Source organism: Peromyscus leucopus, chromosome 3, assembly GCF_004664715.2.
Source record: "Peromyscus leucopus breed LL Stock chromosome 3, UCI_PerLeu_2.1, whole genome shotgun sequence".
Lineage (NCBI taxonomy): Eukaryota > Metazoa > Chordata > Mammalia > Rodentia > Cricetidae > Peromyscus > Peromyscus leucopus.
The window spans coordinates 156,934,664-156,962,524 of record NC_051065.1 but is presented as its reverse complement, the minus strand read 5'-3'; the positions used below and the strand labels follow the sequence as shown (position 1 = coordinate 156,962,524).

At 54.7% G+C, this 27,861-nt stretch overlaps 1 protein-coding gene across 9 annotated transcripts in view; it reads right to left on the bottom strand.

Annotated features, from left to right (window-relative positions):
• The window catches only part of Atp2b2 (ATPase plasma membrane Ca2+ transporting 2), a 326,081-nt gene that overhangs the window by 142,775 nt on the left and 155,445 nt on the right, over positions 1 to 27,861 (bottom strand). Inside the window, exon 1 of one of the 9 annotated variants that reach the window (XM_028863953.2) lies at positions 21,275 to 21,385. The exons of the other annotated variants lie outside the window; for them this stretch is intronic. The gene's annotated coding sequence lies outside the window, so the exon portion shown is untranslated. Of the gene's footprint in view, positions 1 to 21,274; positions 21,386 to 27,861 lie in introns of those variants that run through there. 9 annotated transcript variants of the gene reach the window in all.

The window sequence follows — 27,861 nt, the reverse complement described above, 5'->3', positions numbered from 1 at the left end:
GGCTTCCCACCGCTTCATCTTACTCACTGCTCAACCACACTGGATTCCAGTTTGTCACACCGGCCATACCTGCACCTTGGGACAGAGTGACCAACTCTGCTTGCTTACAGACAGGTGTGAGCTGTGCCTGGTGAGGCTGGACGCTCCTGAGAATGAAGACCAGCCATAGACAGCAAGAATAGAGGGGCCGGAGTACAGCCATGCCCAAAGCCACGCCCCTCCAAATTTCCCCCGAGTTGGCCCCCTACAACATTTATTTCCCTTCAGTTGTCTGGAACCGGTAGAGACACCCCTCGGCAGTCCTCCTTACCACAGCCTCCGTGGCTCCCTCCAGCAGGCCAGTGCCTTTCCACATTTGGTTTTGTGGGTATTTTTCCCTCTGCCTAGATGTCTATGTGTCTCCTCTCCTCACTTCATGAGGTCCCTGTCCATTTGTCACCTCCTTGCAGATGTCTGTCCTGACCTCCCCATGGTGAGCAGCAGGCTTCTCTCTCTCCACTCACTGGCTGGTGTTCTGGTTTTTAGCACAGCTGTAGTCCCTGTGTAGGTGACACATCTATTTGCCCTCTCCCACTAAGAGGGCAGAGAATGTACTAGGGTGCCCACTGCCCAGGTTTGTTTGGGACTGGGGCTTCTTGGCAAGTGGGAATGCCCTGGGCATATGGCATGTGGATCCTTCCATGCTGCTCTGTGTACTGCTGCCTGGCACATCGCAGGCACCTGGTACAAAGGGGAGTAGGTGACTAAGGATAAGTCTCTGACCAGGCAGTCTAGCCTGAGCTACAGCATCCGCACAACTAGCCTGAAGGGGGCACTCTTGATGCCCCCTTTTACAAGGAGATGAAGTTTGCCTGACCACACAGAAAGGCCAGGACAGAACCAGCTCTCCCACCCCAGGGTCAGATCCTAGCTGCCTTGCAGGCCACGCCTCTCTGTCCTTGCCATCTCTGCTTACACCACTAGTCTTTGTCCTATCACCCACAGTCACCCATGGGCCAAGAGCAGCCAACAGCTAACCGCACCCCACAAGGGGCATGGGCACTGATGTGCAGCACCTTGTCTGTGGCCAGGTGGAGTTGAGGGAGAGCGTGGCAGAGTGCATGCAGCGTTGGCGCTCTGAGTGTGGCGGCCACACCTCTACTCTTGTCTCTGTCAGTCATCCACAGGCCTTTGAGCTCTCCCAGGCCTGTCTCTGGGCCTGCTGTACATGCTTGGCCTTGGTAGCCCTGCCCCCCTGGGTCAGATAAAGTGCCCACAAGGAGAGAGAAACAACTTTCCTTCTCCCTATTTTTGGGATGAGGAAACTGAGACCCAGGGTGGTGAGGTCCCTCGCCCAAGGCGATACAGCGCATGTAGGGCAAGACTAGGGTTCTGAGGGGGATTCTGGTTTGTCTCCTGAGGTTGTTTGACTTCTGCCACACCACGCGTCCTTGGAAAGGTGATGTTGGGGTGACAAAAGGTGTGGCATCCACATGCTCCCCCCTCCCCTCCTTTCTCTACCCCTCCTTCCTTTTTTCTTTCCTGGGTCTTAATATAGCTCAGGCCGGCCTCAAGCTAACTATGTAGCTGAGGATGCCCTTGAACTTGCCATTCTCCTGCTTCTTTCCACTCCTGGGAGCACACACTGCGGCACCACACCTACTTTGTGGAGTCCTGGGGATCAAGTCCAGGCTCTGGTACAAGCTAGGCAAGCACGCTACCAACTGAGTCACATTCTTTCTGTCAGAGCTCCTGGTGTGTGCTGGGTGTAACTGTCCCCATTTTTCAGATGAGAAGGTTGGACGGCAGGGGAGCTTCTGGTACCCCCCCCCCCAATTTCAGGCGCTCTTCCCACTGTGCCCTGCCCCCTACAGTGCCTCTTGCAATCTACCTACTTCCTTGACAACTAACCAACATATTTTCCAGCATCAATGACGTCGATGACATGTGGGACTGAGCTGCGCCCACTCTGCCCCTGCACCATCAGCAGGGGAGACCCTGTAGCTGCCCTGATTCCCTTCCGGCCGGGCACCAGCTTGTAGGCCAGGCTCCCTCCAACACCCCTGGGTCTGATTAGCCATGTACCCTGGAGCAGCTCACAGGGAATTCTCTGTAGGTTTCACTGTGGGATCTCAGCTGCTCTGTCCCCTGCCAGGCCACCAAGGAGGTGTTTTTCATAACAACGTGGGTGGAAGAAGGGCCCTGTGAGCTTGTCAGGATTCCATTGTTGGGAATTTCCATGGTGGTGGAAAAGGCCCGCTGGCCAGCCTCCAGCTGCCTTCCTGAAGAAAACCATCCAAAATGGAACTGCCTGGCCAGCCCACTGTGCAGCCTGGTCACCGGAGACGCCCACAGGAGGGTCAGGGCCCGAATATAGACACCAGCCCTTCCTCTCTACATTCCAATACCATACAGAGATTGACAGCTGAGGGTCATGGGTCAAGCATGGGGACCTCCTTCTCCCCCACAGAAAGTGATAAAGAATAAAGAAGGATACTGTCCAGGGGGTGTCAGCCTGGAGTCTGTGCTGCCGCTCTGGCTCACTCTGTGCCCTTGAAGGCTCCTGGGCCTCTTGAGCCCAGCTCCTGCCTGGGAGGGATATGGTTGGCTGTGCTGTCTGGCCTTAAGTATCCCAAGTTCCTGAGCCCAAAGCAAAGAGGACTGTGGGGAAACTGAGGCACTGGAACTTTGAAGGAACTGTAGGGCAGAGACTCCTGAGAGGAGAAGGAGGGATGAATGCACCCTTTAGTGGGACTCAGAGGGTCTCAACTTGGGGAGCAGGTCATCTCTCACTGTGATTTGGGAGGATATGGGACTCCCCCAGGTCCTCACAGAGACAGTCTGAGTATCTGCTGGATGGTGAGGCTCCCGAGGAGACCCTCCACATCCTCCCTTTTTTCATGCTGGCCATACTGTTGGATTCTACCACATTCTAACAGTCTCCCGGCTTCCGCCAGTGTGTTCTTCCTCCTAGACCCCAGGTATGCACTGCCCAACACCCCAACATGTGGGAGACAGACTGGGGTCTTGGGCTACACATCAGCTTTTCCCCCTGCCCTCAAGCTCTCTACACTGGTGGGAAGGTACCTTCCATATGTGGCTCACCTAAGAGCCCCGAGGAACCAACAGCCAAGGTATGGTCCCTGCAGGCAGAGGGAGGTGGCCCTGTGCAGATCTGCAGCTGAGCTCTGGGCACTGAGGTGGATTCTTCTACTCTGCTGATTCCTGTGCTCTGGGATGTGATGTGGGCATAAGGCCGCCTCCTCACACTGTGGGGCTAGGATACCAAAAGGCTGAGATCAAGTTCCCTGGGCACAAAGCCTAGCCAGGGGCAGACCATGGGAGAACTGACCCTAGCCCTTTCGGAAAGGCGTTGGGTGAGGGGTCAGGTTCAAGTCCGCTGCCACTTCCATGGGATAGGCAGGAAGGTGTAACAGGGGAGGGGAGGCTGGCTGGTCAGCATCTTCATCACTGTCATAAAAAGTGCATTTGCTCTTGAGTTCTGGGGATAGAATTCAGGGCCTTTCATATGCGAGGTGAGCATGGAATCCAGCACCTTGCACATGCTAGGTGAGCATTTACCATTGAGCTATACCCAGACCCTTAAAAGTTTCTTTTTATTTAAAGATATGATCTTACTAAATTGCCCAAGCACACTTCACCTGTGCAATCCTCCTGCCTCAGCCTCTCAAGTAGCTGGAATTACAGGCTTGCACCACTAAATCCAGCCTACCATCTGCCTTCGAAAGCGAGTGCATATCATATACAAGGTGCCGAGGGAAGGCATTCTAGTTTCGTCTCCATTGCTATGATAAAACACTCTGACCAAAAGCCAATTGGGGAGCAAAGTGTTTATTTGGCTTACACTTTCGGGTCAAAGTCCATCACGGAGGGATGTTGGGTCAGGAGCTCAAACAGAAGCATGAAGCAGAAACATGGAGGAATGATGCTTTCTCTCTCCCTTACTCACAGCCTCATGCTTCACCAGATTTCTTATACAGCGAGGACCACCTGCCTAGGGTTGGTGCCACCCGAAGTGGGCCAGGTCCTCCTGCATCAAATGATAAGACAACCTCCCACAGACATACCCACAGGGCAATCCGATCTAGGTAATTCCTCAGCTGAGGTTTTCCTCTCAGATGACTCCAAGCTGTGTCAAGGTGACAGTTAATGGTAACTAGGGCAGCAAGGTTCTGGAGGCTTCCTCCCTTCAAACCTGGCCTCCTCGTTTCACAGCTATAGAGACTAGACTCCTTGAGGTGAGGTTACTAGACTCCTTGAGGTTCCTTGAGGGCAAGGAAGGCTCGTTGCCCCTGAGCTCTGGGCTGGGTGAGGGAACAGGAGGGCATAGGTGGTGGGTAGCTTCTAAGGAATGAGAGTGGCTGGACTCATACCCTGGTGGAGGCTGAAAGCAAGTAAGGGCACACCTTGGCATGGCCGGCTTTAGCCAGGCACACTAGGCAGGCCCCCCCTCCTGCATCTATATCCTCTGCTTTGGGTCATCCCTCCTACAGCTGCACAGCATGCCATGGGGACCTCAGCAGTAGAACCCAATCTCTGCTGCCTGTCTTGGGTGGGGGAGCCTGGCCCAGGCCACCTGCTCACTTCTGCACAAACCATACCCTACAACCTGGGCTTGAGGACAGGCTGCCTGGGAGCAGCCACCCTGAGGAGGATACGAGGTGCCAATGGCAAGGGGACATTCTGCAGAAGTTTCTGGAACAGTCCCGTGAGATCCACACTCCCTGCATTCACCTCTCAATGGCCCTGAGCCAGCCCTGTGCTGGGGCACTATGAACACAACCAGAAGCTGAGCGGCTGTGAGGGGCAGGAGGCCACAGGCCACACACAGAGGTGGCCAGCAGGAGGGGCGGGGTGTAGGCATGGCCCTGCACCCGCCATCTGCACTCTCACGTGACTTGCTAGCTGGGAGCCTGCGGAGGTGCCACGGGTCAAGCTGTGCACAGATCTTGCTATGTTACTCACTAGCCATGGGGTCCAGTCTCCCTGTCTGTGGAATGGAGGTGTCACCGTCTGCTGCACTAGCCTGAGGATCGAGTAAGGGGACAAGGTTTTCCACGTGACAGTCACAGGGGGTGTGTACACCTCTGAATGAAGATCTTCCAATGTCAAGATAAGATGTAAGCTCCGTGTTATCACCTACAAAACCCCACGGGGTCTGAGCCTTTTGCCTCCCTGCTTCTCCACCCTCTGCCCTTCCCTCAGCCACTGTGGCCTGGGATCCTTGCATATCCCTCGCTCGTTCCCACCCCAGGGCCTTGCACAAGCCGCATTCCTTCCTACACACAGGCCGTTGAACATGCCTAGCTTGTTCTCCTTTGTTGAGACAGCTGTTCCGCAGATGGTGGCAAGGTCAGGGCCTCCTCGTCCTCTTCAGTGCCATCATCTCCTCAGTGAGGATCTTCCTGACTGTCCTACCTGAACTATCCTGGGAGGACCCATCAATGTCCCCGTTAGATGTCTTTATAACAATCACTAGTGACTGGAATTTTATATTTTTACTGATGACACCTCCTATGTTTGTCAACGTTGTGTCCCCACTGCCACAAACGTGATGACCCAGAACAGGAGCTTAAGATTATTTATTAAATCACAGATAAGCATTCACAGAGTGCAGAATTCAGTGATTATGAAGTGCACATCAGCACAGCAGCCTTCCACCCCATATACAGACACACACACACACACACACACACACACACACACACACACACAACCATACCGCAAATCTCCAGGTAAACAAAGTGCTTCCTCTCCCACTCACATAAGTAAACTCTGTGGCAGAGGTGATGTTGGAATCTTCAGGTCAAGGCCAGCTGTCAGGAACTCCTGGCTTACCCCGCACCTCTGTGGAGGCTGTGGGAAACCAAGTTCCCTGAAAAGGGCAGAGAGACCTAGAGGGCCTGGAGTCTCTGGTTCTGTGGCCCTGCCAGGGGCTGCAGAATGTGCTCTGTGGGCAGGAACTGTGCCTGGTTTATTCACACATGTCCCCAGTGCCCCCAGACCTCAGTTCAGGCTAAGCACTGCCCCAGAACCTAATCAATAAATGAGGTGGTGGTCAAGCAGAAGGAAAGAGAGAGGACTGGCAGCGTGTCCCTGGGAGACCGTGGCTTGGGATGCATGCCAGAAGCCATCCAGTACTTCTGTAAGTACACCTTACAGCAGCATGCCTCCTGTCATACCACCGCTCAAGAGCATTCAGGCCTCCCACTGCTTCGGAAAACACTCCAGACTTCTTAGTCTGATATCCATAGCATGCTTGCTTTCTGCCTCCTTTCCCTCTATCTATCTGTCTATCTACCCACCTTCCCAATTATCCATACACCTGCTCACCATCCATCCATCCATCCATCCATCCATCCATCCATCCATCCATCCATCCATCCACTCATTCACCAATCTACCCACCCATTCATCCTTCCACCTGCTCACCCATCTACTTACTTCTCTACCCACCCACCCACCCATCAACTTGCTCACTCCACCTGTTTTTCCATCTTTGCACCCATTCATTAACCCATTATTTGCCCACTCACCCATACATTCATCTACCCACTCATCCACCCATCCATTTATCCTCCTACCCACTCATCCATCCACCACCTACCAATCCATCCATCCATCCATCCATCCATCCATCCATCCATCCATCCACTCATGCATCTATCCATACATCCACTACCCACCAAAGCACACATTCACCCACCCAGTTGTCCAACTGTCTGACCACCTATCCACCACCCATCTATCATCCATCTATCTGTCCATCCATCCTACTCCACCCCTATTCATCCTTTCTCTCAGTATTACCATGTACTTCCCATCTTCTAAATAATCTCCTCGGTTCAGTTCCATAACCACAGTCGCATCCATCAATGCCTGTATTATTCTCAGGCACATTCAGAATTCAAGTACATCTTACAGCCTCCATGTCCAGCCTGATCCATGCCACTGCCATATCTCACCAGGCAGCTGCAGAGGATCCCTGGTCCCTGCTCTCCCCCAGGCAGCTCTCTACACACATCAGAGTCACATCAAGTCCCTCTTCCACTGGAGCCACTCCTCTTAGGAAAAGAAAGAGTCCCCATGGTGGCCTGCAGGTCATGGTGTGATCTTGACCACCTCTGAACCTTTCTGAGTTCATTTAGCCCTGCCTTGATTATTCTGCTCCACAGTGAGTCTGCTCACTGTTCCTTGGACCCACTGGACAAGGCCTTAACACTGACTGAGTCTGATTCCCAGATGGCCACACAGCAACTTTAAGTACCTGCCCAAAATGCCACCTCCTCAGGGAAGCATTCCTTGATTCCTTCTCAGCTTTATTATCCATGTCCCTAGGGTTCCTGGGCAGGTCACCAGCTTGTAATCTCAGCTGTCATCTAACTCCACCAACTCAAACACAAGCTTGCAAAGAGAAAACAGCCTCTTCTCATTCTGGTGTTCCCTAGACCTGGCACACAGTAGGACCTTAACTAGTGTCTGTGGAATGAATACATGCTCCCACCCTTCCAGCTATGGGTGGTCACATCCACTCCACAAAGGACCTGCACATTCCCTTGGCCGTGACCCTTAGAAAGAAGTGTCTGGATGACAAGCTGAAAGCCCTTCTCAGGATGGGATGCATGGTTCCTCCAGCCCGTTGCCCTGCACACAGTTCAGATCTTCTAAGCAAACAGCAGGATTATGGCCAAAGTCCAGAGTGGCCTCTCTGTGGTCCCAAGGCCCAGATGGTCCGTCTATCTTCTCCTATTTGAGGGACCTGCCAGCACTCAGCCTCTAGCTACCCTTCTGCACAGAGGATCTCCAGCTCCCTCTTGCCTATTCATCCACATGCGGGCCATGGAATCACCCTACAAGGCTGAAATGGAATCTGGTGACATTATCTACAGCTGGGATGGGGCCAGTGGGTGGCTTGGAACCTGGGCTGGCAGCAGAAGGGCAGGATTACCAACAAGCCTTGGTTTCCTCTGGTGGAACGTACAGAGCATAAGGAACAGGGCTGGGATCCAGCAGCCAATATTGCACACAGGCTGCAACCCACAGGTGCATGGTTGCCCAGGCCTCTTGCACCCATCGGGGGCCATGGGGTGTGTGTGGCACATTACTTTGTCCTTTCTGTGACTTCCTTCTTACTAAGAGCCATCTATTTTTTTTTCTGTTGGTATTTCAAAAGCACAGCTTGTTTGCTTTGGGGTGAGGGGAGAGTCTTTGCACCCATGCTTTCTGCTATTTGGCTTTCTTCTTTGACCTCTGAGCCGTGCTCTGATGTTGCCTCCCGCTCCCGTTTGTGCTTTTAGCTGACTTTTGGCACGATGAGCTCAGACTCCCTGCTACGGTGACGGGTGTCACGGAGAACTGGTTGTAGTGGGGGTAGTGACATGTCCCAGTGATGGCAAGGTGGTGAGCTCTGAGCCTGGGCATCATGGCTCTGTGTGTCCTCACTCCTAATCTGGTCACTGGATAAAGAGTACAGTGCACACTCTGGGCAATGCCTAACAGCATGGGGGAGGGGCTTAAGCCTCCTGCCTTCATGCTATCCTCTACAGCTTCCGGTTCAAAGCCTGCCAAGCCCCAGGATGGATCACACATCCCACAATAAAGTGACCAACCGTCATGGCTACACATAAAGTGAGGCTGGTTACAAAGGGGGGCGGGGAGATGGCTCAGTCTGAAAAGCGCTTGCAATGCAACCCAAGGACCTGAGTCCATCCTCAGCACTCACAAAGACGGGTGTGGTGGGACGCACTTACACCCCGTGTTGGAGAGGTAGAGACAGGCAGATCCCTGCGGCTTGGTGACCAGTCTAGCCTAATTGAGAGACTCTGTCTCCTAAAAGCAATGCGGATAACTTCTAAGGCATGACACCTGAGATTGACCTCATACACATATGCATGTCCCCTTGAGCACACATGTGTGCCTGCACACGCACAAACATAGACACATACTTATATACACCCACACCACCATGGTAAAATAGAATAATAATAAGTAAAAGAAACAGAAGCCCTTGGAACCTGTGTCTGTCAGGGTGTGAAAGGACAAGGGATGCAGCCTGTGGCCACATCACCACTGGGAGGCTGGATTTTAATAGCATCCATGGTGCCATATCCTACTGAGAGGGAAGGGCTTCCCATAGACCTGGAGATCTGTAGAGAGCTGTGACCCCCACACCCTCCACACTTCACAAGCTTTCTCTTTGGAATTCAAATGGTTGTGGTTTTAAAAAGGAAAGTAGGGTTTCCAGATGGTTCTGTGGGCTATTTGCTGGCCACCCCATGGGTTTTGAACTGTGACTGACAGCTTTGGGGGTGTGGTCTGCAGGGAGAGAAGGCTGGAGAAGGGAGGAGGCAGGTAAGTGTCCGGTGACAGACACTAGGCTCTTTTGTGTGGGTCTCATCAGCAGGAATGTCACTTAATGAAGGCGTGGCCCCCACACCCACCATTAAGGGCTCCTTTGAGTCCAAAAGTCCACTGTGGTGCCATAGACAATGGGACAAAATACAAACTGGCCAAAGAACAGGATGCAGAGAGCTCCTCTTCCCTGGGGACACCTGCCCTGGCCCCAGCCACAGCAGTTCCTCCCCACACTTAGACTCCACGGATGCGCTTATTTCTGTAGCACCCTCCCAGCTCACCTCCGCCCCCCCCCCCAATGGCTGCAGCTTCCATCCCCTCTGCCCTTCCTTCTCCCCCTCCCTTCCAGGGGTTTCACAGGAGGCAGGTGGCTTCGACTGTCACTTCCTGTCTTGGATGTGTGTATTTAATTGCGACCCTGAGGACTCCTGCTCCTTTTGCAATCACAGGAGTGTTCCCAGACAAAACTTAACTTGGCAGTGGCTACAGCCCCGGACAGCTCTCAGAGCCCATTTTCAGGGATGGTCCAGAATTTTCTGAGAAGAGACATCAGTGTCCTGGGGCCATTTGGTGCCACCTCTGCTGATCCACAGCTCATTCATTCATTCATTCATTCATTCCACAAATGCTTACACAGACCTGCCTCCTCAAACACAAGAGTGAATCAGACAGCCTCTTTCCCTCGAATGTTTGCTTATCAGATGACAAGCGAGGGAATAAAAACAGAAACAAATGTCCACTGTGACGAGTGTTAGTGACAGGTGCAGTGGCAGAGAATACCAGCAGGGCTGAGGGACACTCTTGTACACAGACCAGAGAGTTGCTCTTTAATAGGGGACATCACTTCGTGCCATGAGAACAAGCCTATCATATACATCAAAGGGAAAACTGGGTTTTCCATGGGGAGGCAGCAAGTGCAAAGGGCTGGAGGCAGCAAAGAGGCAAGTGAGTTTGAGGAAAGAAAAGGATGAAAGTAAGAGAGGGAAGGGTGGTGAGTGGGTGGGGTGAGGACCAAACCCAGAAGAGACTCTAGGCTGAGAAGAGGAGTCTGGTTTGGAGCCTGTGCATCATAGGAGAATTGTAGGGTGTGCAGCAGAGGCACAAGAACCTGATTTCTATTGCTGACAAGGTGTCTGGATGGTGAGGGGACTGTAAAGGAGGACTGTCCCTTTCCAGGATGCTCATTCAATGGTATTCTGGTGAAGTCTCCAAAAATCAACAGAAAGCAACCAGAACATGGGGTTGGAGGCTAGTTCCAGAGGCCCTAGGCCTGCCCTCGGGAGGCTGACTGAGGAAGATGCCCAGCAAGGGGCTGGAGATGGGTGAGGGGTTCCCACTGAGGAGCACAATGACAGCAAAGGCTGGGGACAGGGGAAAGGTTGGCATGGATGGACACTGTCCTCCATCCTCACTCTAATGGTTGAACTCCTGACTGGGGTGGATGAGCAGTTGATGGATGGGGTGCAAAGGTGAGGTGTGGAGAGGGGGCTGGGAGGGTGGGCAGGGGCTGTGGAATCTCAAATGCATGGGTACGAGAAAGACTACTGGTCTCCCCTGTCTGCTTGATAGAGGAGCGTCACAAAGACCAAACAAAGCGATGGGACAGACGGGCATTGAGTGAGGCTCACCCCAGTGGCATGGGGGTTGTCAAGGAGACTGGGGGACAGATTTGGGAAGGGACTTAGGGTCCCACTCTCCCTGGCATTCTGACCCCCCATTAATAACATAGCAGCAGCAGCGACTGTGTGGAGGGCCCTCTCGGTGAGGCACTGTTCTAGGCTGTTTCATGTCTGAGGTAATCATCACTTCTGTTTACCTCCATCCTTCCCAAGTGAGGAAGTTGAGGCACAGAGAGACTGAGTCACCTGTTCAAGGTCACATAGCAAGGACATGTTGGAGAATCCAGCCTAGACCCTTGGGCTCAGGGATGCTCTTAATCCTTGTCCTGTGCTGGGTCCCCCACCTCCACTGGCAGGGAAAGTCCTCTCTGATGGTGCCCAGCTGCCCTCTGAAGTCCCAGAAACACCACAGTGCTCTTTACAGGGCACAGCACCCACCTAAGCTCTACCATCTCCCTGCCACACAGTGGGAGCAAGTCCTGCAGCCTCCCTGGGTTCTGCAAAGCAAGGACACCTGCTGCCAGCTGTGGTGACAGGTCTCATAGCTATGAGGCACAGGGCAGGGCCATGGTGGTCACAGTCAGGGAGCAGTCACCCATGTAGGGGACACTACTTGTCTGTGGTGATGCTGGGATTCCCTCAACAGTGGCTAACTGATGCCTACACTGTAAAGACTCCATCCCCAAACCTGGACTCTGCTCTTTGGTGGGGAAAGGACAAAGATCAGGGATGCCTTTGGTTCTTGGGTGTATTTAGCTTCAAGGGCACCCTGACCTTGTCTGTGTCCTGGAGAAGGGATCATCCTACCCTGTCTCTCTGGTCTGGCCTGTCTAGGGCTCAGAGTTAGTGACTGGGTACCATGGACAGCGCCCAGACTTCCAGCCTCTGCTCTGGGCCTGAATCCCTCTGATCTGTTCTGGAAGGGTGACAGGAACAGGGATCTGGCTTGGGGGATGCCTGGGTCCCCAACTCTGTCCTTCTTGGCTGTGACAGCCTAGCTCAGATGTCCCCCTTCTGCCAGACCATGCCTGTGTATCTGTATGGGGTCCTGTCACTGAGGCCTCTTTTGGAAGGCATAGGCATGATGGTTAGGGCATAGCGTTCCACTGAGGCTTCAGATTAGGTGGAGGTGACCATGCCCGCAGTCCCCCTTCAGAGAATGGGGGGCCCCAGGGACAAGGATGCCAACATTTTCCCTCAGCTTAGAATCCCCTTCCTCAGAAGCCATCAGAGAACCAGGTCTCCAGGGAACAAGAAAGGCCCAGAAACAACTGTAGAACCCAGTGCCAGCCACATTCCACAGCTTTCCTGGTGCAGGCACACAGGAACAGTCCAGGCTGTAGGCTCTGCACTACCCTGGCCTGCTGTACAGATGACAAAATGGAAGCCTAGGAGGACCCAACAAATCAGTCAGGCTAAGTCTGAGTCCTGCAAGGTGCTCAGGGCCAGAGTCCCATCTGGGCACCTGTTACCAGTGGCCACCTGGACGCAGCCAGTCCCTAGCAAGGGAGTTGGCACACCCAAGTGCTCAGCCAGTGTTTGTTTCTAGCCCTGTGGCCCCTCCCTTCTCTGAGATGCTCCAAGCTCAGAAGCCAGGGCTGGGGCAGCATGAGAAGGGACTCACTTCCATCTGAAGTGAGTCACTGAAGTTGATAAATTTAGAAGTGGCCTAAAGAGCTCTTAATATCCTGCCTTCAGACACTTGGGAGGAGACCGCAACCTGGCAGCCTGGGCTCCAGATACACACGGGAGAGCGGGCAGTGTGGGGCACCAGCAGGCCCCTTTAGCCGCTGGGGCTTCTCTGCAGTAGCCCCCAAACCACAGCAGTCCCAGTTGCCTTTTCTATGCACACGGATGCCTGAACTGGGACAAAGCAGCCACTCCAGTGGGTGCTCACACTTTATATCTTGATGCCCAGAGAGCAGTCACAGCCACAACTGTTCCCATACAGGACACCAAGGGCCACTGTACTGGCCACGGGTCTGGAGACATCCTGGAGTGCAGGCTATGTTCCAGAGCCCCCCAAGGATGAGGCTGAGGTTCAAGCTAAAGGCACATGCTGTTGCAGTCATAGCTGCTGCCCTGCCCTGCCCCAGACCCCCCTTTGGCCCCTTTCTCCTGAGTCATGTCTACAGCTAAGTCCCATGAGAGGGACATGGTGATGGACATGCCTTCCCTGCACAGATGCCAGCTCCTTCCCTCCCACCTGCCCCTTCCCATGACCTTGACTTTCAGAAACATCCGAGCGACTTTGAACTTGAGAATTTTGAAGTCATCTGAGCCCAAGTCTTTGTTCCAAAAATGAGGAACTAATATCTAGATAAGGACTTGTCCAGAGTTGCCTGGAGTGTCCGTCAATGCCAGGCCGCTCCATCCCCAGGTCCCTGTAGCATCCCCCTCCCCCAACCCCTTGGTGGCTCATCCCTGCCTGGCAGCTAGAGAGGCTGCCCTGGGGCTTCTGATCTCTTCAGGAGAGAGTTCTGTCACTCTGCAGCAGCTGCTAGCAGCCTCCACAAGGCCAGGAGCCCGCTGGGAAACGACAGGGTGGTCAGCAGTCTCTGCTGACCTGGGGCAGGGTGTGCAGCCCAGATCTGCTGCTTCCCCTGGTGTGGTGGACAGGCAGGGAAATCCTGTCTGAAGAGAGCCCTCCTTGTCCAGTGCAATCGGAACCAACAGTGCCTCCCCTTCCTTCCCCCAAACTCCTTCCTCTTTAAGACTTACAGAACCCCAGACCCACATCACAAAGAGTCCACACTGGCTGGTGCCTGGACAGGGAGAGCCAGCTATATAACCCCAGCAAAGCAACATCTGAGACCTTAGGGATCCCTGGTGGCTGTTACTTAGTTAACAGTGTTTATTTTCGCTATTATTTATGGGGTTAGAAGGAACTCACTAAATGCTCATGATGGAACAGCTGCTGGCACCTCTACCTAATTACTTTACTTTTATTTGATTAATCCTCATTTTTTGAACTGAAGACTTCTGTTATCCTTATTTCAAAGACAGGAGAGCTAAGGCAGAGAGAAGTTACAGAACTTGTAGCAGGTCACACAGGAGACAGAGGGGGCAGGCATTGGAATCTCAGAGCGCATGCTTTACAGTCCTCCCCAGACTGTGGTGTTTGTTGGTTTGAGCTGGCATTTATTAAGCACCAACTGCATGAAGGCATTCTAACAGCAGCTCTGAGGGGTGAACAGTCTTGAGCTTTAGGGGGAGGCAGGGGCTCCTGGGGTCGTGGTAGATAGAGGCTCCTTAATCCCAACACCTAATGGCCCCCTGCTAAGACTTTCTTCTTGTTCCCTGGACTTTGTTGACTCTAAACTGTATCAAGACAAAGCTGTACATGTGTTTAATAAAGCTAAAGTGCCTAAGTGAGCTGACCCAAACTCCATGTGCCAAAATGTCACAGTGACATCTTAGAGATCATCTGTCTGTATGAACATGACACCATGGCACAGTGGACACTTTATTGCCCAGGTCATAGTTGTGGGAACTCAGAAACAGAGATGGAGGCCACACAGGCAATGTGGCCAAGCCCAGATTTGACCTCAAGCAGCCTGGGCCTGGCTTTTACCTCTAACCACGGTGCCATCTACTAGCCTGATGAAAGCTTGAGAAGGCCCAGGAAGGCTGGATGCTCCCTAGGATTGCCAGCAGATCCCTCTGCCCTCCACAGCTCGACAGCTCAGCTCTGCAGGTCACCCTTGAGTTCTGGCTCAAAGTGTCCTTGAGAGCCAGGTGGTGCAGCTAGACAGCCCCTAGAGTGGTACCAACGGCGGGGACAAGCCCTCCTATAAATCCTGCCTCCTAAGGCGGCATGGGGGTGGGATGCGGGGGAGGGGGGCACCTGCTCCCTCTTTCGGAGACTGGTGCTGCTCCACCCAAAATGGGGTCATTCACTTGTGGTTCCTCCTACAGGCTCTGCCACCGCACTGCACCTCCCCATAAGCACGGGAGGCAGGGCTGTGCAGGCTTTTCCCCTCCTTGGGCTAGGACTCCCCTTCTGGGGTCACCATCAGTGTACCCAGGCATGAGCAGGACCCCATTCAGACACATTCCTAGTTGATATCTGAAATCAATCCCACTTTCATAGGACAGAATGCTGAGTTCAGAGAAGCCAAGCTCCTGGCCCAAGGCCACACAGCAGTCAATACTGGGTTGGGGTTTATATTTAAAGCTCTCTGGTGCCATGGAAACTCAGCAGAGTGCTTCCCTACAGCACCTCACCACACCCTCACACAACAAAGGAGGAACTGTGCAACCTTGAAAACTTGAGGCTCTGGGCCTCAGGAAGCCCCTGCAAACCCGCAGTCTCCAGAGGCTCAGGTCTTCCCACAGCACCACGGTATTTGCGTATCATTCAGGAGCATCCTCTCACAGATCTTTTTTGGTTGTGGTTGTCATTTGTTTGCTGAGACAGGGTCACATGTAGTCCAAGGTATGCAGCAAAGGATGACCTTAAACCCCCAATCCTCTTATCTCCACCTCCTCAGTGCTGGGATCACAGGCACGTGTCGCCTGTCTGGTTTTTACACTTCCATAAACTTAAAATCATCTCCAGGGGACTTAGAATATCCAGTCCCTCACAGACAGGTCTGAAACTGTATTATTCTCAGGACACATAAGAAAACTGTCTGGGATATTCAGTGCAGATGTAAGATTTTTCTTGAATGCTTTCCGTGTGTGCATATAACGTGGTGTGGTGTGTGCACTTGTCTACACGCACATGGGAGCTGGATGTCAACATTGGGGATCTTACACTGTTTATCTTTTGAGACAGGGTCGCTCACTGAACCCGAGTCACCCGTTTGCTAGACTGGCCTGGCAGCAAGCCCCTAGGATCAGCTTGTCTCTGCTTCCCTGGCACTCAGGGGTCAGCTGCGAGCACCCATCCCTGGCTTTTACGAGGGGGGTGGAGATACGAACCCAGGTCCTCATGTTTGCACAGCAGGCATTTCACCGACAGAGCTGTCTCCCAAGCCCACTGAGTATTTCCTAGGCTGCTGTTGTGAATCCACAGATGGGAAAACCCACGTCCCTAGAGGGCCAGCTGCGACAAGGAATGCGCTGCTCCCCCAGGACCGTGCCACGGCGAGCGTTTGACTTGAGCCCCCTTGCCCCTCACAGCCACCCCGGCCACAAGGAAGAGGAGCACTAGTATCGTGCCCACTTTACAGAGGTGCAAACTGAGGATAAGCCACTAGTGTCACTACACGCAGCTGAACAGTACAGCCAACTCCCTAAGATGTGACTTGCAAGAAGCAATCCCCTCCCACGCAGCAAATGGAAGAAACATTTACCAAATACTGAGTACACAGCATAGCTCCTCTCAAGGGAACCAATCAGTGTGTGTGTTCACGACCATGATCCCACAAGGATGAGGACACGGGGCCAGGTGGAGCTTCTTAGGAAGGGACTGTGGCTCCCAACACACTGCCACATGCTGGTCTCTTGTGGCCAAGGCAGGTCCCTCTTCCCTCTGTGTGCAGCACCCCTTTCTGGGGCCCAGGAGCCCCTGTCCTTTGGAATTCTGGCTATGGTGCCCAGCAGAGCTATGGAAATGTGTAGAAGAGAAGATGTGGGTTCAAACCCCAGTTTTTCTCTCACTTGCTGTGTGACTTGGAGACCATCTTAACCTCTCCGTCTTTGCCTCTTTTAGCTGTAAAGTGGCTGAGAATGATGGAGAAACTTAATAGCTGTAAACGTTCAATAAACACCCAGGTCCAGCTGGACCCTCAGAATGTAACAGGGTCTCTACATAGTGTTTGTTATAACTCTTGGGGCAAGCATCTGCACAGGAGACGACACCAGGCATGGAGAAGGGGCCTGAAGACAGAGGCAGGAACCAACCACATGCCTCCAAGCTAGGGGATTAAGTGGGGACAGATTCTCCCTGGCCACCTCCAGGAGGCACCAACTGGGCAAACCTCACATCAGACTTCTGCCCTCCAGGCCATAGCAATACCTTTCTGTAGTTTAAGCCATACAGCTTGTAGCAGTTTGTGATAGCCGCTAAGAAAGAGCTACAGTTGTGGCAGGCACCGTGGCCTCCATCATCAATCCCAAAGACCACTTGACACATCTTGGCCCTATCCCCTGGTGGCCTCTCACAAGGGATCAGCTTGAGACCACTAGACACCAGCCTAAGGAAAGACACTGAAGTTCACTGCCACCACGGAACAGGGCCCAGTGGCTAGAGAATTCCAGCTCATCTGACTCACAGGCCAAGAACTCCTCTTCATCTTAGGACTTGCTTGCTATCTTGCCTTCCCACTCTGCCCACCAGGGTCCTTGGTCATGTCTGCAGCTCTCTAGCCCTGTAGATTCCCAGCTCATGTGTGATGCTCTTGAGGCCTTAAAACTCTGCCATCGCAGGGCTCCCTACGGTCCACCAGGGGTGGCCTCAGCACTCTCGCCAGGGCAGGTCCTCAGCTTGTTACATGTATCCGTTCTTATTATGATCACACAGCAGTCCTGGACAGGGCCCAGGTGTGCACAACTCGCACTGACACAAAGCTGCTGGCCCAAGGCAACTCCCGAGCAGTGGTGGCAGTGGTGGAAGGTCCTCCCATCCACACTCTGTGATTCCACCTTCATCCATTCTCATGACGCCTTGGCAGTACCACGCTCCCACCCAACTCCTTGTGTCCCTTTAGTGTCCCTCATGTGAGCCTGATAAGTGGGTACTGTCCTTCCTCTGCTGTCAGTTAGGGACCTGAGGCTCTGTCCTCCTAACTGAAACCCAGTAGCACCTGCTGGCTCCCCTTCCTTGTCCCTGCCCAGGGGCCTCTGTCCTTAACAACTTCCTCATCTAAGGCTCCCAGAAGGAATAGGAAGAAAGAAGAAAGGAGGAGGAGGGGAAGGAGGAGGAGGAGGAGGAGGAGGAGGAGGAGGAGGAGGAGGAGGAGGAGAAGAAGAAGAAGAAGAAGAAGAAGAAGAAGAAGAAGAAGAAGAAGAAGAAGAAGAAACTTTTGCAGGTTCAAGATTCTCTTCTCAAGGAAGAGCAGGGTAGGCCAGGTGCTCAGATTCTAAGCTGGAGAGGCACCCTGCCTCCCACACTGATCTGGGTGCTCCAGGTAAGGGTGGGGGAATCTGACCATCTCCATGACATGCGTGTATGTGACGCTCAGCTGGGAGCTTAGGACGATGGGAGGAGCTTCATTCTGCATTTTCAGGTTCCCAACCTTGACTCTCTATATATCCTATAGGCTGGCTACATAGTTGAAAATCCCCTACAGTTCACTTTAACCCCTACCCCACCTCCAATTATAGAGAAACAAGATTTAAGACAGGAGGGGCCATTTTTCCAAGACCTATTTTCAGCATGGCGTCCAGGCCCACCTAGCTTCCTAAGCCTTCTCCCGGTCTCCTTGAGCTCCTGGGATACAGGTGAAAGGATCAGATTCTGAAGCACTTGGAACAGTAGCCCAGACCTCCTGAATCATGAAGAAAGGGGACAGACATGGGACCTCCCCCACCCTACCTCTGGCCATCAAGGCAAGAGACCCTTCAGCCCCTACTCTTCCTTCCTCCCTTTCTTTCCTCTTCTGACCTTGGACTTGGCCCTTATCCTGCCTGCAGATCCTGATGCCAGCTGTTTCTTTGCACACAGCCTGTGACAGCGCCCCAGCTCTCACACAGCTGCAGGATGGGGGGGGGGCAGGAAACCTGGCCACAGGTGAGGAGTCTCAGGGCAGAAAGCTGCAGGAGCAGAGCCAAGGTCACACAGGTGGCCAGGAGCAGAGTCTCAGGTACTCTTCCTTTCGACCTGGAGGCAACACATGGGGACACTCAGGGTCCACATGGGCCACTGCTGCTTCCCAGCAGAGCCTTCCAGGCTCTTGACACAGCAGAGACAGAAAGCCACCCATGCTGGGGACAGCCTGGCTATCACCTCTCAGGTTGTGTCCTGTGGTACTCCTACTGGGCCTGACCTCATACTAGAGGGGCTAGATAGCTCACAGGAAGTGTCAGTAGTTCCAGCTGTGTGACCTTGGGTGGTGGCTTCTTGTTCCTCACCTGAGACACAGGGACACTAGGAGAGTTGCACAAAAGCAATGTATATGGGGCAAAGAGCTCTGTGGATGCCAGCTGGCGTGACATTTGCTAGGGTTCCCGTTAAGGCTGAGTGAGGGGAGTGGGGGGCAGGCTCTGAGGGGTGGGTGTCTTAGACTCTGCACACACTGAATCATAGGCAGCTTTTGTGCCCTCAACTGGAGAGGACTTGGAGGCCACTGAAGGAATCCCTGGGACCCAGCTCTCAGAGGCCACATACCAATGGGCTGGCTTCCTGGTTCCAGAAAGGCCTGGTGGACTTTCTGGGCTGCTGATGGTCTGACCAATGGGCAGCGGCTGCACCCACCCCCTCCTCTGTCTCCTTTCCAACTCCAGGCAGCCTTCTCTGCAGACCATCAATCACCACAGATGGCCTTGTTCAGCCCAATCACAGCTCCCCAGGAACGTGGGCTGACCCGCCCCTCGGGCCTTCAGGAAGCTTAGGTGGCCACTCAGGATCCAGTGTCCTTCTGGCCTCACAGTCAGTCCCCCCAGGGGCCTCTGGGAGAGCTCATAGGGCCACCTTTGCTTCTTGAAGCTGAGAGGGTGCCCAGGGTCTGCAGAGGTGCAGCCGCTATGTCCGCTGCCTTCTGCACGTGTGTCACTGGTATTCACCTGTGGGCACATGCCAGGGTGCTGTGTTGACAGTGCATCTGTCACCTACCCCCCTGGGGCAGCCCTCACGTGGGTACATAGTACATTATGGTAGCTGCTGCAGGTCCCTGTGTGTGCAAGAGCTTCATGCATGTGGGGGCAGGCTACACTCACTGGGGTGTTCACACTGCGTTCAGCCCGGGGGTCTTAGGAAGCCAGGGATGTGTGCTGTGTGTGCAGGGGCAATGGTGCATCTGTTAGTACAGGCATTGTGTGTTTGCATGTATGATCTGAACATGTATGACGCACTACTTACGGGTTCTATATTGGCCCATGCACACGGGAGTGAATCTGTGCACATGCATGCACCCCCATGCAAATGGGCTGGGTTGTGAAGGTGGCTAAATGGGAGGCCATCAGCATCCTCCCCGTGTCCGTGCCCCCCATCCTCCTGCGGACTCCCCAAACCGCAGCCCCTCCTGGCCACTGCTCCTTCAAGGAAGTTACCAGGCGGAAGCCCCGAGCTCAGAGGCCTGCGCTCCAAGCCCCCTCCTACTGCACACGTCAAAAGAGAATTTCTCCGGATGGCAACCACTGCTCTGGGAAATGCCCCAAACGTCAGCTCTGCCTCCTCCTAGTGATGTGGAGAGCCATGCCCAGTGGAGGGGAGCCCCTTCCACACTGCTGGGACTCAGCGTCCCAACGAGACCCTCTACCCTCAGCAATGCTGGTCGCTGGCCTGCTCACTTACCCTTCTGAAGGTCGAGCCAGGCTCAGCCTCTAAGGGGGGCTCCCCTGATGGGGGTCGGCCAGCTGCAGGGGCCCCTCACCACTCAGTAGGTGGAGCAGAGGTCTGCTACTTGGCTTAAAGGGGGTGGCTGTCAGCATCTGCCCACCCTAGAAAGTCCAGATCCTTTAGGGAGGCAGGGAGGAGCCCCAGGTGTCTCAGTACTCAGAGGGGCCACCTAGGCTCGCAGGCTAGTGAGGAGCTGGGCTTCTGGGCTCAAAGTGCCAACTCCACCTTCCAGCTAGCATGACTGCTGCAAAATGGCCTGCCCACCCTCTCCTGCCCCTGTCTGCCATCCAGGGGGCTTGGGACACGTCCCTGCCACCCCATGCCTAGCTCTCCTCATCCAGTGGATCCCTGTACACAGCAGCCCACCATCAAAGGGACCATCCATAAGGACCTCCCTCCCCTCGCCTCTTTCCTGGGACACCTTCCAGTACTCTCTGTCTTCCAGGGACCAGGATCAAGAGGAGACTGGTGTTCCTGCTGACCGGCTGCCACCACTAGCCCTTGCATAACATCCTGGGGGCATCTGCCGTCTGGAGGCCACCAGCATCCACCTGAGACCCTGCATCCCCTTCTGCGGGGCTCCCTGCTCCTGTCTTCGGCCCCCACCCAGCCCCTCACCCTGGACTGCCCCTCAGCCCGGGATCCCAAGCATCCCCAGCTGCCTCCAGATAAACAAGCCAAGCTCCTACCACCCCCCTCTTCCCGCCGCCACCATCAGCACTAGGGGAAAAAAAAAAAACGGCAAATGCAATCAAATCAAATCAAATAGGTGAGGGAGGAAGGGGAGAGCGGAGCCGGGCGCTTTTATTTTTTATTTTCTCATGCTTGGGTGAGGGGAGAGATGCCGGTTACTTACTTGGCTAAGGCAATCGCCAGCGATCGGCTCGGGTTCCAGGCGGGCAGCCCGTAATCGCGGTGCGGCAGCTGGCGCCGCGCGGAGCCCAGCCCGCGCGCCGGTCCCTGCGCAGACTGTACCATCGCGCCCGAGGCTGGGGGGGGCGCGGCCGCCGGGGGAGGGGCGCGAGCGCGGACCGAACCACCCCGCGCCCGGGAGCGCGGCGCTGGGCATCGCTCCCGTGGGACGCATCGGCGGCCGCCCGCAGAGCCCCGGGGAGAGGCCCGCACCCCTCGCGCAGGAGGCCGTGTCAAGGGCACGCGGAGGGGGAAGTCAGGGCCCAGCCCCGGACGAGCAGGGGGGTGGTGAGCGCAAAGGAGGAGGCACTGCTTTCCTATGCCTGCCCCAAGTCACTTCCTACTTTGTTAGAGAGGGTGGGGGTTCCAGCCTCCCCAGACGCCGACAGAATGCCTCTATCCCTGGGGGCAAAGACTGCCCAAGGGGGCATATCTAAATGCGCCTAGGGCGACGGGTCTGTGGAGCGGACTCTCCAGCCATCTGCCTGCTGCTACCTACACCCCTCTGCAGCCCCACACCCTGGCCGGATGTGCCCACCTGCCCCAGGGTGGGGATGGGCCCGATCAGGAGAACTCTTGAAGAGGCCATTTCTCTGCTGGAGTGTTAGTACATTCTTCCCACTCCCTGCCAGGGTATCCGTGATGAGTTGGGGGTGACCGCACTGGAGGCTAACCACTTCTAGGGACTCCAGAGTGATTCCATTTTGGAGTCTGCAGGGATGGACTCTCCCGTCCAGCTGCTCACTTCCTCCGGCTTCATCTCCTCACAGGGTAGGCAGACCTGTGGACTCTTAATTCCAGACAGAACCTGGACTCTAATTCCAGGGACCGGGGCCTTAGCAGCCAGGTGAGGGGGTCTCATTGGATGAGGAGCTGTCACTTTCCCCACTGGCTGAGGTAGCCCCCTCACTCCCCACCCCACCCCATAATCATGCCTCCGCATCCCCCAGGAGTGGCATCCTGCTTGGAAGAGGGCATGGCCTATAGAAGGACCTTCAAGGCCAGTGCGTTGGAGCACATACCTGAATGGGTGCAGGAGGGCCAGGACAAGGGGCAGGGGGTGCCCCTAGAGCCAGTTCCAGGCAAAAGCTGCCTCCTCTCCCTCCCCCCACCTCTGCCCACCTAGGAGCTGCCCGCCTTTCTGAGAGTCCTGTTGCTGCTCCATCCCCGGCTGGCACGGAATATCAATTTGTCTCGTTAAGCTGAAAGTCTGCACTGCACCAAAATCAGAACCCGCCACGCAGAGGGGCTGAGGAGGGAGCGAGCCAGAGCAGAGCCCAAGGCAGGGCCCCAGAGCAAGGTCACCCCACACTGCTCTTCAGGCCCTCAGACCGATCATAGGGTGCTATCTACCCTGGCCAAGCAGAGATCTGCGTGTGTGTGTGTGTGTGTGTGTGTGTGTGTGTGTGCATACAGAGGTGGGGGTGCCCAGATGCTAAGGATGCCCAGACCTGGTGACCGTCCATGGACAAGGATGTGACTCAGGGATGACCCCTTCCTGGGGTTCACACTGGACAGCCTGGAGCCCCATCAGAGGGACTCTTGCCTCATGTCAATAGGCCAGGGCTGGGACCCCTCAAAACAGCCTCATCTCTGCTTCCTCCTTAACCCTACCCTTCCTGGGGGCATTCTACTGGTCACACCTTGGGGAAACTCCCAAGTTAGCACTGTCCCTGTGTATCCTCACTCCAGGACCCAGGGCCAGGCTGGGAGGCTAGAGGCCACCCTGCCCCCACCAGGGCCTAGAGAACACATTGGGTCTTGGCTCAGGGAGGTGGGCCCAGGGGGCAGCAGGTGAGAAGTCTCTGCCAGCTCACGGTGTGTGTCCGCTATCATGCCTCTCTGTCTCTGGGGTAAGCCACTTTCCCTGGTGAACAAACAGAGGACCTGGAGGGTGGGGGTTGGTGCCACCCATTTCCCCACTACGTCCCTTCCTGTGTTAGGTACAGAGTCACCTGCAGATCAGGAAACCACAGGTCTTTGCACCCTGGGGGCTACTGTGAACACTGAGGGGAGAAGGCTGGGTGTGGCTGTCAGGGCGAAGATCAACAGCTATCTGGATAAACTGCCCCTGTGACTGAGGTCCTTAGGCGCAAGCCCAGGCTGCTTATAGGTAATAGATAGTGGGTGTGCCTGCCAGGACCCCCAGTACTCACCCAGCCTGCCCAGTGACCCCCATGGAGACATGTTGGCTTCACTCACAGATACCAAGAGCTTCAGCTCTCCATCAGTTACAGATTTTGCTTCTTTGAGTCTAAGACCAGCATCCAACAGAAATAGACCCCCTCCTTGGCAAGCCAGGCCCTGCATCCTTCTGTCTCTGGGTCTGCATCCCAGTGGCTTCTAGGCCCATGAACTTCGGCTCATCCTGCAAAGCCATACTCATCTTCCCCTTTGCCAGACAATCCTACCTACTTCCACATACTCAGTTAGCTCATCTCAGTCTCATCTTTGACCATACCATGCTGTGACAGTCTACAGGTCTGTGCCTCTCACTGGGCTGTGTCTGCATCAGATGGCTCCCTAGGGCCCCATATGCTAGGTACCAGCATGTTATAGATGCAATAAAGGCCTGCCTGAATCACTGCTGTGTGATTTTGACCCACCAAATACCAGACCCAGCAAGACCCTTGGGAACCGGACCTCCCACAGCACAGTGGCACAGGCTGAGGCTCCAAGGGAAAAGCTATAAATGCTTTGCCTAATGATGCCCTTGAGGGTGGGAGGTAGCCACAGACATCTGCCTGTCCCAGCCCTGGACCTTGGGCTTCCTCTCCTGGCTGTGGCTACTTCTAGGTCACTGTGTTGCCCTTCCAGGATGCATTAGGGGTCAGGGGTCTGGGCAAGTTGGGGCATTGGGCAATCAGACAAACAAGGCACTTATGTTGCAACCCTGGAGAGGTTGGACGTGACAGAGCAGGGCCACCCACGGGAAATAGGGCACATAGGTAGGTGGCCAGCTGGGAGTGTCACCAACAGGTTTTCAGCTAGCCTAAGTTGGCTTATGGTAGACCTGGTCTGAGGGTCAGGGACAGGGCAGGGGTGTGGAGTAGGAAGGACAGGAACACAGCAGATGACTCCTGGGTTTGGTTAGCTACACTGGGCAGGGACCTAGGGCCAGGGCAAGGGCTGAACGGAGAGAGCCACTTTGCCAAGATCAGTCTGCTGGAGTCAGAAGCCAGTGGTCTCCTGCTTGGGTCACTGGCTTTCCATGGAGAGATAGGGGGTACCCTTGAGGCACATGGCCATTGTCACCAAGAGCATCTGTCTGTATCCTAGGAGAGAAGTTCCTTCCCAAGCGCTCTCCCTGCTGGTGTCTGACCTCTACAGCCACATATGGGCCCCTTCCCATTTCACAGAAGAGAAAATGGAGCCCTGGGGATCTGGGGACCCAATATTAGAAGTAGAGGCAGAAAACAGAGCCAAGCCAGAACCCACATGTGTCCCACTGGGGTCCTAGGCCTTGCCCTCTGACCCTACCAGAGGCCTCTTAAGTGTGAGTCAACAGCCAGGCACTCTGCAGTTGATGCCTCTGAGTGTGTATCCCAAGAGTCCAGGTGGCTTGGTTCTTCCAAGATCTCCTCGGGTGCACCGGTACCCACACCCACTCTGTACTCCCATCACCGGCCCCAGACCCCTGCAGCCATCTGTCTCTGGAGCTGGGCTTCATGTCCTCCAGACCTGAATTTCAAAACTCGCTCACTCTTTTGTCTTTGAGGCGACCTCGGGCAAGCAACTCAACCTTCCTTCCTGGGTCTCAGCTGGCTTGTCGACAGAGTAGCGCTAGCTACAGGGCAGTGGTGTCAGTCAAGGGGAGAATGATAGGTGTTAGTACACACTGAAGACATAGGGCTTGGAGTTCTCTGAAAAATGCCCTATGAAAATGTGACATGCTCGGTCTCTTCCAGCCCCCTTTCCTGGCAGAGGACATTCTAAGACACTTCTGCAGGAGGAAGCTGGGCTCCCCCCTGAAACCCCAGTTCCTGACTTTTGCTTTTAGATCCCTCCATGGGAAGGTGTGGGTCTCACTGCTGGTGATCCCCAGTGACTGCCACGCGTGGCTATTGACAACCTCTTCACCACCGGGCCTTCGGTACAACACCCTTGCTGGGAAACCTGGGGAGGTGGGCCCTCCCTGTCATTCTAATTACAGACAAGGAAACTGAGGCAGAGTGGGCTAGATCAATGAGTGAAAATCACAGAGACGGGGACCCTGGGACCCAAAGAGTACTGCCCAGGCAAGCCCAGCCTGGGGACTTCAACCAAGGTGGGTCTGGGAAGGGAGCTGGGTTTTCCTTCTGGTCACAGGGCAGAAGCTGTCAGCCCGGCCTCTCACGTCAGTGGCAGTGGCAGATGTGTGCCTGTGACCCGCCTGACCTCTGAGAGGGGAATCCCAGACCTCCTGGGCTTGGGGCTCACAAAGCAATGGAGCCAAGGTCAGAGGGGCGAGTACTGCAGAGCTGGGCCTAGAGGACCCCGAGGATTACATGGATGAAGCGTCTCAGGCCAGAAACAATCTCCTTCATGCTCCCCTCAGGCCGGCACCTTGTCAGTGTGCACAGTCACTTCCCCACCATTCACTCTGCCTTGTGACCTTGATGACCTTGCTCTCTGCCTGCTCTCCTGAAAACTCTACCTGTCCAGCCCACCTCCGCAGTCCTGCTCCAACACTCCCATTTATCCTCTGACTCCATACCCTGCCTCTCTGCTCCCCAAACTCATCCTTCCCACCCCCTGCCTGGAGAACTCCTACTCATCCTTCAGAATCCTCTCCAGCAGTCCCTCCTGCATGAGGCCTTCCCAGATTTTTCCTTCCCCATCAGCCGATCTTCCTATGCACATGTGTTCATCATGCTGATGGACTTCTGGGGATGGGAACCTGGATCTCATTTGCCAGTAGCATTCCTGGCAATGGACACAAAGCCTCAACAAATATTGATTGAATCGAGGAGTGCAAGTTTGTTAAATGCAGTCCCTGGAAGAGGTCTGATGTTTGCCTTTCTTGGTGGCTCTGGAAATGGTCTTTGGACTGGGGCTTCTAGTGTAGGAAGCTGGCCGATGACCAGGCCTCCCTCGGCATGCCGAGTTTGGAAGGGATAAAGGGGAACCCCCCAACTTCACTGGAGTGCCCCTGTCTAGAGATGCCTTAACTGGGACAGGAAGCTGGAGCTGTTGTCCCTGAAAGTCCCGTCAGCCACACGCCACAGATCACCAAGTCATTTCTCTGGGTGGTTCAGCCAATCAAGCCTTCAGTTCTCACTGAATGGAAGGCTCTGTGCCGGGATCTCTGGTTACTCGAGTGTGTGTGGACTTTAGTCCTCCTGAGGGGAGAAGAGCAGGGAGGTGGGGACAGACAGGGTTGAGATGATGAGTTCTGGGATGGCAGGAGGAGGAAGAGAGGAGCCGGCGTGTGTCAGGCCCCTCCTGGTTGGCTTGCAACACAGGAGTTGTCATTGATTACTCATCACCGTCCTGGAAGCATTTGGTACTGTCACTCCTCAACCTGGAGGTGAGGAAACAAGCCCAGGGAGGGTGTGTGGCTTGCTCAGAGTCAAACAGCTGTGTGGCACAGAGTGGAGGATAGGAACACAGCACTGCCTTCCTCTTCTGGGATCTCTCTGCTCTCCCACACTGTGGAGGCTGTGGAACCTGGGAGGGACTGGGGTTCCCTGGAGAGAACATGGCAGAGGGGTAACAGGTAAGATGGGAGGAGCCAACTTCTGAATGTTGCAGACCCACAGGTGAGAAATCAGGGCAAAAGGCAGCCCCTCGGGTGTCTGGTTGGATGATGGCTACATAGTGACCTCTCTCTGGTGCTTTCCTGAGTGCTAATGTGCATGCTTCCACATATGCTTACACAGACATACGTACACACATGTGCTTACACACATATGTGCACATGTGCATGCACACACATGCACACACAATACACACAAACACAGCAGCCCCTGTGTATAGAGTACTGCTTCATTTTACTGATGGAGAAGCAGGGTGGAGTGTGGGGACTCCAAGCCCAGGGTTCCATAACCAGAAATTAGACCCTTCCTGGAGTCTTCCATCCTAAAACTGGGTCCACAGGCTCACTCTGGGGCTGCCCCAGCCACCACAGCCCTCCCCTGCCATTCAGATCTTCTCGGGACTTCTAGGGAGCTCATTTGTCTCTCAGACCTCCGTGGTACCCTAAGATGACCAGGGAGCTCAAGTGGGCACTAGAGCACAGGGCTGGAGCCGACCTGGCCCAGAGCTCCTGGAGGGCTGTTTGGCTCTGGACAAGCCCTCCACCTCTCTGGTCTCAGGTTTCTTTCCAAATGACAAGTACACTTCCACACAGTTCCCACTTCTCCATCAGCTCATGGGCTCAGGATCCATCAGCATCTGCTTCCCAGATGTTGGACATTTGCCCGGTGTGGAGAACACAGGAGGCTGGAGAGCCTTGGGGTGTGCTCATGGGAGGGTGAGACAGGACATAGAGTGTTCACACAACATCAGACCTCTCAGTGAGGGCAGAAGGACTCAGGGGCTTGCCCGCAG